This window comes from Suricata suricatta, chromosome 2 (genome assembly GCF_006229205.1).
Source record: "Suricata suricatta isolate VVHF042 chromosome 2, meerkat_22Aug2017_6uvM2_HiC, whole genome shotgun sequence".
Lineage (NCBI taxonomy): Eukaryota > Metazoa > Chordata > Mammalia > Carnivora > Herpestidae > Suricata > Suricata suricatta.
The window spans coordinates 14,197,796-14,211,006 of record NC_043701.1 but is presented as its reverse complement, the minus strand read 5'-3'; positions in this window follow the sequence as shown (position 1 = coordinate 14,211,006).

Here is a 13,211-nt window from a genome sequence, read left to right as displayed (position 1 = left end):
CTGTTGCTCCACCTGGTCCACCCTGAGCCCCTTGCTGACTCTCTCCAGCTCTTCTAGGGGCCGTCTGCGACAGCTGCTCTAGAGAAAGGACCAGACCTGCAAAAGAAATGAGGTTTTTCTGGCATCGTGTTTTTCATTCAGCAAACCGAAATAAAAACATGGTGTCATCATAACATAACAATTTCTGCACTGAAGAGCTATGTAAGGTATCACTTGTGATTCTAGAAAATCAAGGAAAATACTTCCATGAAATTAGTGTCTGTGTTAATGAACATCACCTTCCAACAACTGTCTTTGGTCCCATAAATATGGCAAATTTAACATGACTGAGGCATGTGGGTCAGAGGGAAAGTGGAAATCTGCATCTAAAAGGGACGCTCACCAGGTTTACCACGTGGTAAACATCTTTAACTGAAGGTTTTCTACCATGTTCGGTCCCATGTATTCCAGCTTGTACAGAATTTAATCTGCGACCCATCTGTCAGCGCCCCGTTCTCTTTTATTCTTGGTTCCTGAGACATTGCTTTGTATCTCTACTACGTTCCTAGTGGTCTGCTCTGTTCTAAATCCTAACAAGCACCGTGGCTTGAGTCCCATGGGGTGTGTGATACGATTAAACAGGTTAAGCCGGTAGGTGCAAGGAGATTGTGACCAAACTCCAAAACTGGAAAAGAGCTTTTAGCCTTGTTTGTGGAGCTGGGATTTACTACCTGTCTATTGTATAAATGTTTGGTGGCTGTTGACGTGGCTGTGACTTGGCGGTGGTACAGGCTACACAGCCATCAGCAAGGGTACTGGTGGTCCGGAAAGGGCGTCAGCTGCCCAGGTCTGGCTGCCGTGGTGGACCGCTTCAGTTACAGGACTCTAAATGAACCACCCCATTTTAAAAATCTTTTCAAAACAGCACTGTTGCTTAGGTACTTACGTATTTGGTCTTTGGGATAAAAAAAATCTACAGTTTTTGTCATCACTTTCAAGCCAGGACAGTCACTCTGATTTAGAAGAACGCTAAATCTCAGTACCTTTTAGAATACTGTTTGCTCCGTACTGGAAAGGACTTTAACACCGATAAAGCAGACTTGTCTATACTGTTTATGTGGTTTTATTCAGGGCAGCTTACTGACGGGCAGTTGGGTGGGGGTCAGACGATCCAGGTTACTGTGCACACATCCTCCACCCCTGCTTTCTACGCCGGATACCCCACAGCTCCATAGACCTTCATGCCCCATATTTTAGAACAAGGAACATTATGGGGAAGTCAGTGTTAACTTCAGTGGCACCACCTTGTTGGGGAGGGGGGTGCTGCAGAGTTGTATTTGTCTGATCCCACAAATACAACTAGGTAGCTATTGAATCATCTCATACTCCAGAAATCGACCTCGAGACTGGCAAAAGAACACCACAGCTAAAGGTAAGGAAGATACCAGTTCGAAGGTAGGAAGCAGAGTTTGGGGAGACATGGATCCTGGCTGCGGTGGGGAGGAGCACTAGGCGCCCATGAAGGGAGAACATTTCCTCACAAATGCCATTGGTTTGGAAAGCGAGAGGGGATTACGCTCTTGACGCCTTCCCTGCTTTGGGGCTTAAAGCCTGAAGGTTTTGAGTGCTAGCAGGCTGGGCCCCTCGGGAGTCCAGTCCAGAGGCATCGGGGCTGCTTTTGGAGAAGGCAGGCTTCAAGAGCGCCAGTGGGACCCAGTGGGGAGGTGGAGAAGATCCACTCTCTCAGAGCGGGCCCAGAGGCCGTGTTCACGGAGACACGTCTCCAACAACCAAGGACCTGGCTGGTGCTGGTACGCTCCCGTGCCCCCAAGCATAAACACAGCGCCACCCGCAGGAATGAGTGGAGCACGGTCACTGCTGCCTAGCCTCAGTCCCTTCCCCTGTGCTCCAGATCTGCCCCTCTCAGGCTTGCTTCATTCCCAGGCTCGAGGCCTCCCTCGTGCAGAGGGCACAAAGCCCTGCTGCCCACAGCGTGCCTCCCACACAGTTGTGCGGAGCCTCCGTCCCACTGCAGGCGGAGACAGGCTTCATCTCACAAGCAGACCCACACCTAACCGGAACTCGCCCGCTGAAACATTCAGGCCAGGGCCCAAACGCTGCCCGCAGCAGGCAAGGCGAGTTTCTGCAGACGATGGGCCTGAAAACAGCAGCCAGAACGCCAACAGCACATAGAAGAGACACACGCTGAAGCATCAGTCCCTGGACACCATATGACCTCCTCCGTACTCCCAATATCAGCAGCCAGAGACCTAACGGGCTAGTCCACAGACGCAGGCAGTGACTGAAACAAAATGAGACAAATTTATCCCGAATGAACAAACAAGTTATGGCTATGGCCAGAGATTTAAGCAAAAATAAAAGTAATATACCTATTGAAGAATTTAAAGCAGTGATCATTAGGATACTCACTGAGCTTGAAGAAAACATGGAAGAGATCAGTGAGATCTTTATGACAGATAAAAGTTTAAAAAAAAAGTAATAAAAGATTAGAAACATGCTTGATGCAGTCAACAGCAGGCTGGAACAGTCAGCAAGAAGTTAATGATAGAGATTAGCAGAAAGTAACCAAGCTGAACAAAAGAGAGAAAAAGAATTCTGCAAAACAATAGACATAAAGAACTCCGTGACTCCATCAAACAAAATTGTATTCATATTATAGGAGTCCCGGAAGAGAGAGAGAAAGGGGGGCAGAAAATCTCTTTGAAGTAGTAGCTGAGTAACCTGAGGAAGGAAACGTACATCTAGATCCAGGAGGCACAGAGAATGCTCATCAAAAACTCAACAAAAGCAAGCCAGCACCAACACATTTAATTAAATTTGCAAAATACAGTGGTAAAGCAAAATCTCTTAAAAGCAACAAACAACTCTTAGTTATATATTTGAAAACCCATAAGGCTACTAGATTCTTTTCATTAGAAACTCGCCAATCCAGAAGGGATTGCCATGGTATTTTCAAAGTGCTGAGTGGTACAAATCTGCAGTCAAAAATGCCCCACCCAGCAAGGCTAATGTTGAAAGTAAGAGAAAGTTCCACAAAAACTAGCATTCATGACCACTAAACCACCCTTGCAAGAAATACTAAAGGGGACTCTGTGCATAGAAACGACCCAAAGTGACACTGTGAAGCTAGGAAATACAAATGCAGTAAACATGACTTTCTATTTAAAAAAAAAAAAAAAAGACCCTGAGAAGTTCAGTCGGTTGAGCATCCGACTTAATTTCAGCTCAGGTCATGATCTCACAGTTTGCGGGATCGAGCCCCGTGTCGGGCTCCATACTGACAGCACAGAGCCTGCTTGGGATGCTCTCTGCCCTTCCCCCTGCCCCCACACTTGTGCTCTTGCTCTCAAAATGGGGGCACCTGGGTAGCTCAGTCAGTTGAGCATCCAGTTCTTGATTTTGGCTCAAGTCATGAGCTCACTGCACTGACAGTGCAGAACCTGCTTGGCTCGTGCTCGTGTGCGCGCCCTCTTGCGCGCTCTCTCTCTCTCTCTCTCTCTCTCTCTCTCTCTCTCTCTCTGCTCCTCCCATACTTGCTCTATCTCAAAAGAAATAAACTTTAATAATTAAAAACTTGAGAAAAATCAGTCAAGGAATTCACAAAGTAAGAGGAGGAGAGGATACAAACGATGGACGCATAAGCCTGAACTGTGTGGGGGACAGGAGTCCAGAACAGGTCAATCCTCAGCAGCCATCAAGTCAGTATAGACTACGGTATGCAGAAGATGCTATATGCAAACCTAATGGTAACCGCAAAATGAATAAAGATGCAAAGAATAAAGAGAAATCAAAATAACTGAAGAAAACCAGCAAACCACAGAAGAAAAAGGATCTCTACAACCCCCAAACAAGTAACGAAATGGCAATAGATTCTTAGCAATAATAACTTTCAGTGTAAATGGACACAATCAAAAAAGACATAGGGTGACAGTGTATTAAAAAAAATAACACCAACCAAGACCCAGCTGTATGCTGCCTATAGGAGACTCATTTAAAAAATTTTTTTAGTGTTTATCTTCTGAGAGAGACAGCACAAGCAGGCCAGGGGCAGAGAGGGAGACATAGAATCCGAAGCAGGCTCCAGGCTCCAAGGGTCAGATCAGAGCCCAACGCAGGGCTTGAACTCACCAACCATGAGATCATCACCTGAGCCAAAGTCAGACGCTTAACCAAGTGAGCCACCCAAGGGCCCCAAGGTTTTTGTTTTTAAGTAATCTCCTCTACCTGGCATTGGGCTCAAACTCACCACCCCAAGCAAGATCAACAGTTTCATGCTCCACTGGCTGAGCCAGCCAGGAGCCCCAAGAGACTCTTTTAGACTTAAAGACACTTGCAGATTTCAAAGTGAGGGTGTGGAGAAACATAATTCAAATGAATACCAAAAGAAAGCTGGAGTAGCAGTACTTATATCAGATTAGTTAAGCCAGACTTTAAAAGACAGACTGTCGGGGTGCCTGGGTAACTCAGATGGTTGAGTGTCCGACTTGATTTCAGCTCAGGTCACCATCTCACAGTTTTGAGATAGAGCCTTATGTCAGTCTCCACACTGACAGCATGTGCCTGCTTGGGATTCTCTCTCCCTCCTAAATAAACTTAAAAAAAATTAACAATTGTAAATCTTTCTGCATCCAACATAGGAGCACCCAAATACATAAAACAATAATATAAAAGAACTATCTGATAACAATACCATGTTAGTAGTTAACACTGCATCTATATCAATGGACAGATCATCTAAACAGAAAATCAGCGTCACAATGAATTTGAATGACACACTGGACCACATGGACCGAACAGGTATATTCAGAACATTCCATCCTAAAAGAGAATACACATTCTTCTCAAGTGCACATGGAACATTCTCCAGAACAAATAGCCTATTAGTCCACCAAACAAGCCTCAACAAATTCAAGATCAAAGTACTATCATGTACCTTTTCTGACCACACCACTATGAAACTACACGTAAACCAAAAGAAAAAATCTGGTAAAACCACAAACACATGAAAGTTTAATAGCATGCCACTAAACAATGAAATAGGGGTGGCAAAAACAATGAATGGGTCAGCCAGGATATGAAAGAAAAAAAATCCATGGTAACATGAAAATGAATACGCAGTGTTCTAAAATCTTTGGGATGCAGCAAAAGTGAGAGGGAAGTATAGAGCAGTTCAGGCCTGCATCAAGAGGCAAGAAAATCTCCTAAAGGAGTTAATAAAAGGAACAAAACAAAGCTAAAACCAGTAGAAGGAAGGGAAGAAGATTAGAGCAGAAATGATAAAGAAATAGGAAAAAAAAGACATCAATGAAACCAGGAGCTGGTTCTTTGAAAAAACTAATAAAATTGGTCAACCTCTAACCAGACTTATTAAAAAGGAGAAAGGACCCAAATGAATACCACAAATGAAAGAGGAGAAATAACAACCACACCACAGAAATACAAACAATTTTAAGAGAATATTATGAAAAACTACATGCCAACAAATTGGACAACATGTAAGAAATGGATCAATTCCTATAAATTACCTATAGGTAACATAAATTGCCAACACACAAGAAGGAATAGAAAACTTAGACTGATAACCAGCAAAGAAATCCAATCAGTAATCAAAAAGCTCCCAACAAACCCAAGTCCAGGGCCAGATGGCTTGATGGACAAATTCTAAATTAGTTTAAAAGAATCGTTAATTCTAAAAGAATAATTAGTTTAAAAGAATTACTACCTATTCTCAAACTACTCCAACAAATAGAAAAGGAAGGAGAACTTCCACATTCATTGCATGAAGTCAGCATTATCCTGAGCCCAAAACCAGATGCACACAATTATTAAAAACAAACAAAAAAGAACTATAGGCTAATATCCCTGATTAACAAGGATGCAAAAATCCTCAACAAAACACTAGCAAACCGAATCCAACAGTGTGTTAAAAAAAAAAAAAATCATTCACCACAAGTGTGATTCATTCCGAGGTTGCAAGAGTGGTTCCATATTCACAAATCCATCAATGTGATACACCACATTAACAAAATGCAGAAGGTGCATTTGACAAAGTACAACACCCATTCAGGATAATAGGTACAAAGTAGGTTTAGCGGGAACATAACTCAATGTAATAAAGGTCATATACGAAAAGCCCACAGCTAATATCCTAAGTAGGGAAAAAACCAACAGCGTTTTCTCTGTTGTCAGGAACAAGACTGCTCTCACCACTTTATGTAGCATAGTACTGCAAATCCAAGCCACAGCAACCAGACAACAAAAAGGATCAAAATCCCTAAGGAAAAAAATCACTGTTTGCAGATAACATGATACTATTGGTAGAAACCCTGAAAGACTCCCCCCAAAACTGCTAGGACTGATAAATTCAGTAAAGTCCCAGGATACAGAAATCTGTTGCATTTCTATATACCAAAATGAAGCAGCAAGCAGAAAGGGAAACTAAGGAATTAATCCCATTCACAATTGCACCAAAAATAGTAAGATACCTAGGAATAAACCTAACCAAGGAGGTGAAAGACCTGTACTCTGAAAACTAAAACACTGATGAAAGAAATTCAGGATGATACAAAGAAATGGAAAGGTATTCCATGCTTGTGCATTGCAAGAACAAATAGTATTAAAATGTCTATACTACACAAACCAATCTACAGATTGAATGCAATCCCTAACAAAACTTGTTCGCAGAACTAAAACAAGCAATGCTTAAATGTGTATGAAATAAAAGACCCTGAATAGCCAAAGCAATCTTGAAAACAAAAAGCAAAGTTGGAGGCATCACAATTCCAGACTTCAAGTTATATTACAAAGCTGTAGTAATCACAATAGTACGGTATTGGCATAAAATAGATATATAGGTCAATGGATCAGAATAAAAAGCCCAGAAATAAACCCACAATTATTTGGTCACTTAATCTTCAATAAAGGAGGCAAGAATTTACAATGGGAAAAAGACCATCTCTCAACAAATGTAGGAAAAACTGGACCACTTTCTTACATCACACACAAAAATTAACTCAAAATGGATCAAACACCTAAACTGCACAGGCAGTAACATCTCTGACATCAGCTGTGGCAACCAACTTCTTTCTGGATAGGTCTCCTGAGGCAAAGGCAACCAAAGCCAAAATAAACTATCGGGACTATATCAAGATTAAAAGCTTTTGCAGACCAAGGGAAACAGTCAGCCAAACTAAAAGGGAACATACTGAATGGGAGAAGGTATTTGCAAATGGTATATCCTATAAAGGGTTAGTATCTATAAAGAACTTATTTAACTCAACACCCAAAAAGATAATAATTCAATTAAAAGTGGGCAGAAAACATGAGCAGACATTTCTCCAAAGAAAACATCCAGATGGCCGGCAATCCCATGAAAACTCTCATGATCACTCAGCGTCAGAGAAATGCAAGTCAAAACTACAACAGGCTGTCATCACCTCACACCTGTCAAAATGGCTACTCAGAAACCCAAGAAACAAATGTTGGCAAGGATATGGACAAAAAGGAACCCTCCTGCATGGTTGGTGGGAACAGTGTGGAAGTTCCTCAACAAATTAAAACCAGAACTACCCTACCATCCAGCAATCACACTACTGGCTGTATTTAACCAATGAATACAAAAACACGAATTCCAGTGCATCTGGAATGAATTCGTGCGTCTCATGTTTATGAGTATTTACAATGGTCAAATATGGACACAGCCAACTGATAGATGGATAAAGATGATGCGGTATATATAGACCATTACTTAGCCATAAGAGTGAAACCTTGCCATTTCCGACAACATGGATGGAGCTAAAGAGTATTATGTTAAGGGAAATAAGAACACATACCACATGATTTCCCTCATATGTGGAATTTAAGAAACAAAAGAGCAAAGGGAAGGGAGAGAGGGGGCAGACCAAGAAACAGACCTTTACGGTATAGAGAACAAAGTAATGGTTACTGGAGGGGAAGGGAGTGGGGGAATGGGTGACAGAGGTGAGGGGTGTTAGTGTTAAGTAGGACACTTGGGATGAGCACTGGGTGATGTATGAAGTGTTGAGTCACCATATTGCACACCTGAAACTTAGACTGTATGTTAACTGGAATTTAAATAAAAGCAAAGTGTCACCACCTGTGCATCAGAGGGTAGAACAAGATGGAAGGCCAAAGGGGGACTTGGTGTTGTCAACACTCCTGTACTCTACTCTCGGCATCTTATGGCCTATATAACACTTGGGTGCCATATTCCCTCTATGAACCTAGAACCAGATATGGGGAGATCCATTGCGGCTCTAAGCTACAGCAGCAATATAAACAGCCAATAGGAGATTCCCAGCCACCTTATCGAGAGGTCCTTTCCTCGCCCAACAGTTGGAGGAGTTGGGAACTTAAGCTTAAGTGATGGTCCAGGACAGGACGACATTTCCCGATGCAAGAGGAAGGAGTATTAGTGCAAGGCTAGGGGCGATAAGACTAATGTTTTGCAGACAATAGACGTGGCAAATTTTTCTTGAACAGTAACACAGCTGTTTGGTCTTCATAAGCTGATAGCAGCCCTGGCTTTCAACACCCTTCATTTTTGAGGAACAGAGGCTATGGACACTCGAGCGACTTCCTGCTGAAAGGGACACATATAGCTTTGACCAATGAAACTGCCTTGCATCTAACAGCAGACATTCCTTGTACTAAGTTGAATCTCCATCCTTCTTAGAGTCATTGTCATGGAACTCTGGTGTACGGACCTAAGTTCTTACTCTGCATTTGTAACGAGGTCGGTTAAGTTAGTTCACTTAAACAGTGCTGGCTTTTCAGGGGGCTGTCTGCCAGTGGGCTTTCAAAGGCAAGCCTATCACATGCAGTTGAGCAGAAAATTAGCCAGATATGCAAGGAAACCAGACTTCAGGATCCAGACTAGTTTTATAGGTAAACCATCATTCAACGATAATCAGAACTAGAATGTAACTCCCATCAAGGTGGTGACAAAAACAATTTCCACTTTTCATCTCTAAAATCATCCTATCAAAGGTAGGCAAATTAAGAGTCAGTTGTTTGTAAAGCAAATCCAGTTTTTTTTCCATAATATTTTATTGTCAAATTGTTTTCCATAAAAGCAAATCCAGTTTTAACAAACTTGGCCAAATTATTTACATAAGTGCAGCAAGAATAGTGATTGATTAGGTTCTTTTATATTTGCTTTACTAGAGCTTCTCCTAAGGAATTTCAGACTGAGGCTACAGTAGCTTTTGAGGGCTAAGAGCCAAACCAAATATTTGCCACCAGCCTACAATACCTTTAGGCCTCGGTTACTTCTTTCATGAGCCCCCCCGAGAAACCCTGAAGTTCTCGAGCCTGCCAGGACCTGGCCTCCTCACTCACTTGGCTCCTGGGAACACTTGTAAGCAAGGCACCAGGCCGGAGATCTCCAAGGGGCTTCATGGGCGCTGTAAAATCAACCTCAGGTCCTTGATGCTGTCTGGTCGTATCTGAGCTGATGCAGGTCGCTCTCAAATAAGACACTGCAGTCAAAGCCTTGACAACATAACCAGTGTTTTCCAGTGGTGTCCTGTCACAAGGAAAACAGACTCTTACGGACTTACTCAGGTAAATTTAATTGATTTCCATGTCGCTGCTGCAAGCCCTAGCTAAACCCTTCTGGATATGAAATTCCCTCAAATTCACAACTCACATCCAGCATTAAGACCCCTAGGTCCTGTACCTGTTTTACTATCATTTTTCCTTTAAGAAAGTTTCTTATGATTAGCAACTCAATCCAGTCTGCCTCCCTTCTTAGCCAAGGCATATAAAGGGTGTTTAAGATTTTTTATTTTTAAGACCTCTACACCCAACGTGTAGCTCAAACCCACAACCCCGGATCAAGAGTCACATGCTGTACTAAGCCAGCCAGGTGCCCCTTAAAGGTCTTGATATCTGGATTATATAGGAAATAAAAGGTCTCCAGTAACCCACTTAAAAAAAAAAGAAACCTATAAGCCTGTAATCGCTTTCCCATTTTAGAGATTGGGAAGGTTGTTTTTTGTTTTCTTTTTGTTTTTTTAAATCAGTAACTACCTTAGGATCACTTCTGTCTTACACAACCAGATGATGCCCAGGAACTCGACCCACTGACCAGTCCTTGGATCTTGTAGGTATTTGCATCCTCATGACTAAGTTCACAGCTGCTTGAGTCGGAGGAGAAATCGTCACAGGTGAACATCATCTACGGAAGGAGCGCACACCATCTCCTCAGGCCATAGTCCCGTTCACTGCTCTCAGGGACCAGCTGTGCTGTTTAGGTTCCCATTTTGCATGACCCACGAGGACAGGTTTCACTACCCAGCTACACAACCTGAACCCACGTGTCATAGTTAGCTAGCTCCAGATCCGGTAGATCCCTACACCCAAAATATACTCCAGAAGGGGGGAAATATGCACTAGAAAACATCAGGGAGGCAGCCTGCTGATCTGTAGGTAGAGACCAGTCCGTCTACCCTTGGTAATTTGTCCCCCGTGGCCATCAGTAGCCTTTATCTCCCCCAGTTTTGAAGGGTTTCCACAGATCATTGGGCATTCAGCCCCGTTTTCTATCAGAGCTAGTACAGTCTGTTAGTGGGGCCCCAATAAATGGTTAATTCAGCTTGGGTCCTCTGGTCACCACCTATTGCACAAACTAGAGAACAAAGCACTAGAGGTCAATGTTGGCCTTACCTCCGGTTCACAGAAGGGCAGTCATGACACCTCTGGCCCTTCTGAGCCTTCCAGCCAGTAAACTACTTTCCCTTAGGTGATGCCTTCCGTAGGTCTAGCAAGACTGAACTGGGCTGTCTGTATTTTCTCTTGGGGTCCCAGATAATATTAGATCTTGCCACAGTTGTTCACAATCAACCTCGATGCCCACCCCCCCACCCCCACCCCCGCCATTTTGCCGTAGTCAGAGTCCTTTGATTTTCAACCTATTTCCCTTCTGAGGGGTCCTTTCAGTGTCACTTAGGTCAGGCACCATGAAGCTACTGGAGAAATGGGCTGATGGACCATAGGGTCCAGGACAGATCCTGAAGTCCTATACCACGCCCTTGGGGCTGACTGTAAGACACAGTTCATATCAGAGCAAAGTAATTCTTCATCTGGGCTTCTCATTTCCGCTGGATGTAAAGGGCAGGTTTCATTCCCAGTTCTCGTCCTCCTCTGGAGGCCAGGTTACCTTAATGCCATCAGTCACCCAACCGAGCTCAGCGCCTGCATTTCTTACCCACGCTTGAGGCATGTAACCCTTGTTGCAGTGACTGTGCCTATTTTTTTTTTTATATCACACTTAACCCACTTAACATAACACCATCTCCCCCAGTATCCCACAGTTTTAATACCCAAGCTGCCACCCCTTCTCAGCCCTTTTGCTTCCCCCCCATGTCAGGTAGAATACCTAACAACTCTTTGGGCGTGTTTAAGTCCTGCCCATACTCACACACTGATCTGAAATGCTCCAAAGACCTGGCCAAGTCTCCCCACGCGGCCGGGGCTGGCCAGCTTGGGGTTGAACCCCAGCACCCGGCTCCTACCCACACCTCCCTGTGTTCCCCCCCTTCCCCCGGACAACCCACTCTTCCCCAGGAAGGACCCTTTGCCCAAGCTTGTTTCGTCTTGGGTGTCCTGTTGATTACACCCATTAACAGGTAGAGGAGCCTTAGAGCGAAAACTGAAGCAAGCCCCTCCTGTTTTGCTCAGTGACTTACTGACACGGGCGGGGGTCCAGGGCTCTGCGCCGGGATCCTCCCGGGGCTGCTCTCTGCGCCATAGCCCCGAAGCCACCCAGACCTTAATCACCAGCTTTTATGGAGCGAGAAGCAAGCTGGGCGGTCCCAGGTAGTTACCTCGAGTGGTGTCACCTGTGCTCGCCACCGTCATCTAATGTGGTGCCACCCGCGTGCCAGAGGGAGCACAAGAGGGGAGGGCCCCTGACGGAGTCCTGCTGCCCGCACGCCTGCGCCATCTGTCTCTGCCACAGTCTCGGCCCTGCTGGGTCCGCTGGGGACTGCAGCAGAGAGTACAGTGTAGTCACAGCTGCAAAAACATTCCGTCCTCTGGGGACACCACGCTAGGCGTTTCCTTCTGGGGGCCTTGGTTTTGCGGTCATCAAGCATTTCTCCCAAAGCTGAAACACAAGGGGAAACCTCCATTTCTAAGTTGACTTTTTATTTTCGAGAAAGACTTTCTTGCTCCTCCGATAACCCCTAAAACTAAGGTTGACTTTTCTTTATTGTTTCCAAGTTCCTGGTTTTTTCTCTCCAAGTCTCATTTTAAGAGTCTGCTTTTATATAAACTACTTAACAGTAGCTTTCCGCATGATCCCATCATCCCATTGGGTCAGAACCAAGTGTGCACCTCGGTGTGAACACTGTGACAATTAGTGTGATCTTTTGTCATTCAGTGTGGTGCCTAGTAAAACGAGTTTAGGCTATGGCCCATTTCGTAAGTTACTTTTGAAAAGTTACTTTTTCACAAGTTTTTTTTACAGATATTGGTGACGGTTTTAAAAATCAGAAAACTTTATAGGATTTTCCACATTAAAAGTCCAAGTGAGGGGCACCTGGGCAGCTCAGGCAGTTAAGTGTCCGACTTCAGCTCAGCTCATGCTCTCACAGTTGCTTGAATCCGAGTCCTGCATCGGGCTCTGTGCTAACAACTCAGAGCCTGGAGCCTGCTTCCAATTCTGTGTCTCCCTCTCTCCCCGCCCTCCCCACTTCATGCGCTCCCTCAAAAATAAACATTAAAAAAAATCCAATATACAGTTTAACAAGTGTGTGTACATATCCAAGATGGACACGCAGTTGGCATTTATAGGTAGGACAGTTAAACCACTCAAACGTGCCCTCCCAACTGGTAATTAGCTGCTGCCCTGAACTTGAACACCTTCCTCCCCACCCAAGTCCATGCCCACGTCTCTCAAGGTTGATGTCTGGCACACTGGTCCACCACAATATGCTATACTGACTCAAGTATTTTGAAAGACATTTTTTGGGGCAACTGGGTGGCTCAGTTGGTTAAGCACCCAACTTCAGCTCAGGTCATGATCTCACAGTCTGTGAGTTCGAGCCCTGCATCAGGCTCTGTGCTGACAGTTCAGAGCCTGGAGCTTGTTTTGGATTCTGTGTCTCCCTCTTTCTGCCCCTCCCCCACTTGCACTCCATCTCTCTCTCTCTCTCTCTCTCTCTCTCTCTCTCTCTCTCTCTCTC